The sequence below is a fragment of the Notamacropus eugenii genome, chromosome 4 (genome assembly GCF_028372415.1).
Source record: "Notamacropus eugenii isolate mMacEug1 chromosome 4, mMacEug1.pri_v2, whole genome shotgun sequence".
In the NCBI taxonomy this organism is placed as follows: Eukaryota; Metazoa; Chordata; class Mammalia; order Diprotodontia; family Macropodidae; genus Notamacropus; species Notamacropus eugenii.
The window spans coordinates 265,623,256-265,630,317 of NC_092875.1; the positions used below are offsets into that span (position 1 = coordinate 265,623,256).

Here is a 7,062-nt window from a genome sequence, read left to right on the forward strand (position 1 = left end):
CCATCTTGCACTTCATAATTCTTTCTATCTCTTCCTTAGTAAAAAATTCTTCCCTTCTCCATAAATCTGATAAATACACTATTCCTTGCTCCACCAATTTGTCCATCTTTATACTTAGAGCATACCCATTTGGATTGTATTCTTGTGTATGGTGTCAGGCATTAGTCTATGCCTAGATTCTGCCACTCTGTTATGCAGTTTTCCCAGCAATTTTTGTCAGTTAGTGAGTTCATATCCCAAAAGCTGGGTTCCTTGAGTTTATCAAACAGTAGATTGCTGAATTCATTCCCTACTGTGTCTTGAGTACCTAGCCTATTCCACATGTTTCTTATCCAGTTTCTATTTCTTATCCAGTACCAAGTCGTTTTTGATAATTGCTGCTTTAAAATACAATTTGAGATCTGGTAGCACTAGACCACTTTCCCTAGCATTTCTTTTAGTTAGTTCCCTTGATATTCTGGACATTTCTTTCTTCCAGATGAATTTTGATAATATATATTTTTTCACACTTCAGTCGTATATTTATTGGTTCATAGGTTCATATAACAAGCCTTTTAATCATGTACTTTGATGCTGTGGCCAGAGTTGAATTCGACAGAAAAATTCTATCCACCCAGAGGGCTAACTACTAAGTGGGCACAGCGATTCCCATGTTGGTTGAGTTTCTACAGAATATTACAGGTCTTTCAGGTCTTTCTGGATGTTCCACAAGGTGTCTGCACTGAGCTACCTCATCATCTTTCAGCTTCTGGTTGATAACACTGGTCAGTCCTTGGGCATTCAGAATGCATGGAAGGGTAAGGAAAACTTCATTCTCGATGCCATACATCCCCTTCACCATGGATACAGGATGAATCTTGGAGAGATTTTTTTTTAACATGGTCTCAATTAGATTAGCAACACTTAATCCAATAGCCCAGTTAGTGTATACTTTGAGTTTGATCACTTCATAGGCACTTTCAACCACCAGCTTATGAATCTCCTTCCAGTTTTCACTTTCGTTGTCAGTTTCCATTTCTGGATTCAGGTCTTGCATGGAAACGCCTGTCACATTCACTCCACTCCACACAGCCACACTTGAGTCCCCATGTTCTCCAAGGATACAGCCATGGCAGCTACTTGGATGGATGCCACGTTTTTCAGACATAAGACAGCGGAATCTGGCAGAATCCAGATTGCATCCACTCCCAATCACCCGGTGCTTTGGCAGGCCACTCAGTTTCCAGGTGACATATGTAAGGATATCCACTGGGTTGGAAAACACAATTATGTTACAGTCTGGGCTATACTTTACAATCTGGGGAATGATATATTTGAATACATTCACATTCCTTTGTATCAGATTGAGCTCACTCTCTCCCTCTTGTTGGCAGACTCTGGCAGTGACTACAAGAATCTTGGAACCAGCAGTGACAGAGTAATCTTTATCAGCCACAATTTTAGGAGTTTGAAGAAACAAGCTCCCCCGTTGTAGATCCATCATTTCTCCTTTGAGTTTGTCTTCCAAAACATCAACAAGGGCAAGTTCATCAGCAAGACTCTTGGCAAGTATGCTGATAGCACAGGCCATACCAACTTGTCCAACACCCACAACAGTAATCTTATTGTTTGGGGCTTCTGCCTCCTCTTCTGCAACTGGAACAATCAGTTTTTCTTTAAGAGTAGCCATTTTGTTCTGCCTAAAGAGTAGGTGATTGCCTGTGATGAAGTTTGTCGAAAAGAGAGAAGAGAATCAACTACGTCTTTCTCCAGCCTTGCCCTAGCTACAAGACTGATATTATACTTTTTAACTCTAGAAAATAATTATCTGATTGGTATGTCTCTAAATAAGTAAATTGATTTGACTTTATTTCTATGAAAAGTGTCTTGTAATTGTGTTCATATAGTTCCTGGGTTTGTTTTGGCAGGTAAACTCCCAAATATTTTATAGTGTCTACCGTACCTCTAAATGGAATTTCTCTTTCTATCTCTTGCTGTTGCACTTTGTTACTGACATATACAGATGCAGAAGATTTGTGTGGTTTATTTTGTAACCTGCAGCTTTGCAAATTTGTTTATTATTTCAAGCAGTTTTTTACTTGAGTCTCTGGGATTCTCTAAGCATATCATCATATCATCTGCAAAGAGTGATAACTTAATTTCTTCTTTGCCTATTCTAATTCCTTCACCTTCTTTATCTTGTCTACTTACTACAGCTAATATTTCTAGGACCACATTGAGTAATAATGGTGATAATGGACATCCTTGTTTCACCCCTCATCTTATTGGAAATGCATCTAGATTAGCTATATTGCATATAATGCTTGCTGAAGTTTTGAGTAGATACTGCTTATTGTTTTATGGAAAGTTTCTTTTATTCCATGCTCTCCAATGTTTTTAATAGGAATGGGTGTTGTGTTTTGTCAGAAGCTTTTCCTGCATCTAATCCTGTAGTTTCTGTTAGTTTTGTTGTTAATAGGACCAATAATGCTAATAGTTTTCTTAATATCGAACCAGCTCTGCATTCCAGGTATGAATCCCACCTGATCATATTGTATTATTCTCGTGATAAGTTTCTGTATTCTTTTTGATAAAAATCTTATTTAAACCTTTTGCCTCTATATTTATTAGAGAAATTGATCCATAATTTCCTTTCTCTGTTTTGGCTCTTCCTAGTTTAGACATCAAAACCATATTTGTATCACATGAAAAATTTGGGAGGCCTCCTTCTTCCCCAATTTACCCAACTACTTTACATAGTATTGGAATTAACTGTTATTTAAGTGTCTTATAGAATTCACTTGTAAATCCATCTGACCCTGGAGATTTTTCGTACGGAGTTCATTGATGGCTTGTTCAATTTCTTAGTCTGAGATAGTTTCAGTATTCAACTTCCTCTTCAGTTAATCTGGGCAATTCATGTTTTTTAAAACACTCATTCATCTCATTTAAATAGTTGAATTTATGGGCATAAAGTTGGGCAAAGTAATTTCTAATTATTGTTTTAATTTCCTCCTCATTGGAGGTGAGTTCACCCTTTTCATTTTTGATATTGGTAATTTGATTTTCTTATTTCTGTTATTTTAATCAAATTGACCAAATATTCATAAATTTCATTAGCCTTTTTATAAAGTGAACTCTTAGTTTTACTTATTAGTTCAATAGTCTTCTTAATTTCAATTTTATTAATCTCTCCCTTGATTTTCAATATTTCTAATTTGGTATTTACTTGGGGATTTTCAATTTGTTCTTTTTTCAGCTTTTTCAGCTGCATGCCCAGTTCATTGATCTTCTCTTTTTCTATTTTATACGTGTAGGCATTCAAAGATATAAAACTTCCCCAAAGAACTACTTTTGCAGAATCCCAGAAGATTTGGTAGGTGGTCTCATTGCTGTAATTCTCTTGAATGAAGTCTTTGATTGTTTCTATGATTTGTTGTTTAACCCACTCCTTTTTTTTTTAATTTAACTTTTAACATTCATTTTCACAAAACTTTGGGTTACAAATTTTCTCCCCTTTTATCCCCTCCCCCCCAAACCCAAGCTTTCTAATGGCCCCTGTGACCAATCTGCTCTCTCTTCTATCCTCCCTCTCTGCCCTTGTCTCCGTCTTCTCTTTTGTCCTGTAGGGCCAGATAGCTTTCTATACCCCTTTACCTGTATTTCTTATTTCCTAGTGGTAAGAACATTACAGTTGATCCTAACACTTTGAGTTCCTACTTCTTTACCTTCCTCCCTCTCCACCCCTTCCCTTTGGAAGGCAAGCAATTCAATATAGGCCAAATCAGTGTAGTTTTGCAAATGACTTCCATAATAGTTGTGTTGTATAGGGCTAACTATATTTCCCTCCATCCTATCCTGTCCCCCATTACTTCTATTCTCTTTTGATCCTATCCCTCCCCATGAGTGTCGACCTTGAATTGCATTCTCCTCCCCATGCCCTCCCTTCTATCATCCCCCCCCCCTGCTTGTTCCCTTGTCCCCCACTTTCCTGTATTGTGAGATAGGTTTTCCTATCAAAATGAGTGTGCATTTTGTTCTTTCCTTTAGTGGAATGTGATGAGAGTAGACTTCATGTTTTTCTCTTGCCTCCCCTCTTTATCCCTCCACTAATGAGTCTTTTGCTTGCCTCTTTTATGAGAGATAATTTGCCCCATTCAATTTCTCCCTTTCTCCTCCCCATATATTTCTCTCTCACTACTTGATTTCATTTTTTTTAAAGATATGATCCCATCGCCTTCAATTCACTCTGTGCACTCTGTCTCTATGTATGTGTGTGTGTGTGCATGTGTGTGTGTACTCCCACCCAGTACCCAGATACTGAAATGTTTCAAGAGTTACAAATATTGTCTTTCCATGTAGGAATGTAAACAGTCCAACTTTAGTAAGTCCCTTACGACTTCTCTTTGCTGTTCACCTTTTCATGGTTCTCTTCATTCTTGTGTTTGAAAGTCAAATTTTCTTTTCAGCTCTGGTCTTTTCATCAAGAAAATTTGAAAATCCTCTACTTCATTGAAAGACCAATTTTTCCCCTGAAGTATTATACTCAGTTTTGCTGGGTAGGTGATTCTTGGTTTTAGTCCTAGTTCCTTTGACTTCAGGAATATCCTATTCCATGCCCTTCGATCCCTTATTGTAGAGGCTGCTAGATCTTGTGTTATCCTGATTGTATTTCCACAATACTTGAATTGTTTCTTTCTAGCTGCTTGCAATATTTTCTCCTTGACCTGGGAACTCTGGAATTTGGCCACAATGTTCCTAGGAGTTTCTCTTTTTGGATCTCTTTCATGCAGTGTTCTGTGGATTCCTTGAATATTTATTTTGCCCTCTGGTTCTAGAATCTCAGGGCAGTTTTCCTTGATAATTTCATGGAAGATGATGTCTAGGCTCTTCTTTTGATCATGGCTTTCAGGTAGTCCCAAAATTTTTAAATTGTCTCTCCTGAATCTATTTTCCAGGTCAGTTGTTTTTCCAATGAGATATTTCACATTATCTTCCATTTTTCCATTCTTCTCTCTTTGTTCTGTGATATCATGGTTTCTCACAAAGTCCTTAGCCTCCATCTGTGCCATTCTAGTTTTGAAAGAACTATTTTCTTCAGTGAGCTTTTGAATCTCCTTTTCCATTTGGCTAATTCTGCTTTTGAAAGCATTCTTCTCCTCATTGGCTTTTTGAACCTCTTTTGCCAATTAAGTTAGGCTAGTTTTCAAGGAATACCTTCTTCAACATTTTTCAACATTTTTTTGGTTCTCCTTTAGCAGGGAGCTGATCTGCTTTTCATGCTTTTCTTTCATATCTCTCATTTCTCTTCCCAGTTTTTCCTCCACCTCTCTAACTTGATTTTCAAAATTCTTTTTGAGCTCTTCCATGGCCTGAGCCCATTCGGTGGGCTGGGACACAGAAGCCTTGATTTCTGTGTCTTTGCCTGATGGTAAGCATTCTTCTTCCTCATCAGAAAGGAAGGGAGGAAATGTCTGTTCTCTGAAAAAGTAGCCTTCAATAGTCTTATTTCTTTTCCCTTTTCTGGGCATTTTCCCAGCCAGTGACTTGACCTCTGAATATTCTCCTCACACCCACCTCTCCTCCTGGTCCTCCCAGCCAGCGTTTGGGGACTGAGATTCAAATGCTGCTTCCAGCCTTAGGGCTTTTGGCGGGGGCAGGGCTGCTATTCAATGTGAGAATTAAGTTCAGGTGGTCAGGTTAGGGCAGGGCCGCCTCTCAGGCTCAGTTCCCTCAGGGGGTTTATGCACAGACCTTCCACAATGGATCCAAGCTCCCGCCTGCTTGGGGAGCCCCATTCTGCAGCCCCGTCTGAGCTTCTACCTCCCGGGTGGGGGGCCCGAATCATGGAGGCACCCCACTCCCGTCTCGACCTGCCAAAGAGACTCTCTCACCGACCCCTGTCACCTGTGGGCAGAGGAACTTGTGCGGCCGCTGGAGATCCCCGTCCCTGAGGCCTGCTCGGGTCTATTTCTCTTGATGCGTGGCCGCAGCAGGGCTGGGCTGGGCTGGGCTCCATGTCTGCAGCACGACGGACCTTTTGCAAGAGGTTTGCAGGTCCCTCTGTGGGTGGAGGGACCCGCGTGGCCGCTGGAGGTCCCGTCCCTGAAGCCTGCTCGGATCTTTTCCTCTCGGTGCCCCGGCTGCTGCAGGGCTGCCCTCAGCTCCCTGTCTCGGCATCCAGTCCGCAGCGCGAAGGACGCCCCGCGAGAGGTTTGCAGGTCCCTCCAGAACAGAAATCTCCCTCGCTCCAATATTCCGTGGCCTCTGGGTGCAGAATTCGCCGTGAGTTGCTCCCCTGTAGCCATTCTGTGGGTTGTGGGTTCAGAGCTATGTGCATGTGTGTCTTTCTACTCCACCATCTTGGCTCCGCCTCCCTAACCCACTCTTTCTTTAGGATTAGATTATTTAGTTTCAAATTCATTTTTGGTTTATTATTCCATGGCCTTTTATTATATAATTTTTCTTGCATTATGATCTGAGAAGGATGCAATGACTATCACTGTCTTTCTGCACTAGATTGTGAGTTTTTTATGCCTTTGGACATGGTCAATTTTTGTATGTGTGCCATGTACTGCTGAGAAAAAGGTATATTCCTTTTTATCCCCATTCAATTTTCACCAGAGTTCTATCATATCTACCTTATCTAGAGTTTTATTTATCTGCTTAACTTCTTTCTTGTTCATTTTGAGGTTAGATTTATGAAGTTCAGAGAGGGGGAGTTTGAGGTCCCCCACTGGTATGGTTTTGCTGTCTATTTCTTCATGAAGCTCCCCCATATTCTCCTCTAAGAAACTGAATGTGAGACCACTTGTAGCACACTGCTTCATTGTCTATGATGCCTTTTATCAGGATTTAGTTTTCTTCTTTATCTCTTGTGATTAGATCTATTTCTGCTTTTGCTTTTTCTGAGATTAGGATTGCTACCCCTGCTTTTCTTATATCAGCTGAAGCATAATATATTCTGCTCCAATCTTTCACCTTTACACTACATGTATCTCCCTGTTTTAAATGTGTTACTTATAAACAACATATTGTTGGATTATGGCTTTTAATCCATTCTGCTGTCTCCATTTTATGGGA

The 7,062-nt window shown here is 40.1% G+C and overlaps 1 pseudogene; it reads right to left on the reverse strand.

The window, feature by feature from the left end:
• Positions 1-675: 675 nt before the first annotated feature.
• On the reverse strand, positions 676-1,686 carry LOC140498395 (L-lactate dehydrogenase B chain-like; annotated as a pseudogene).
• Positions 1,687-7,062: the final 5,376 nt, after the last annotated feature.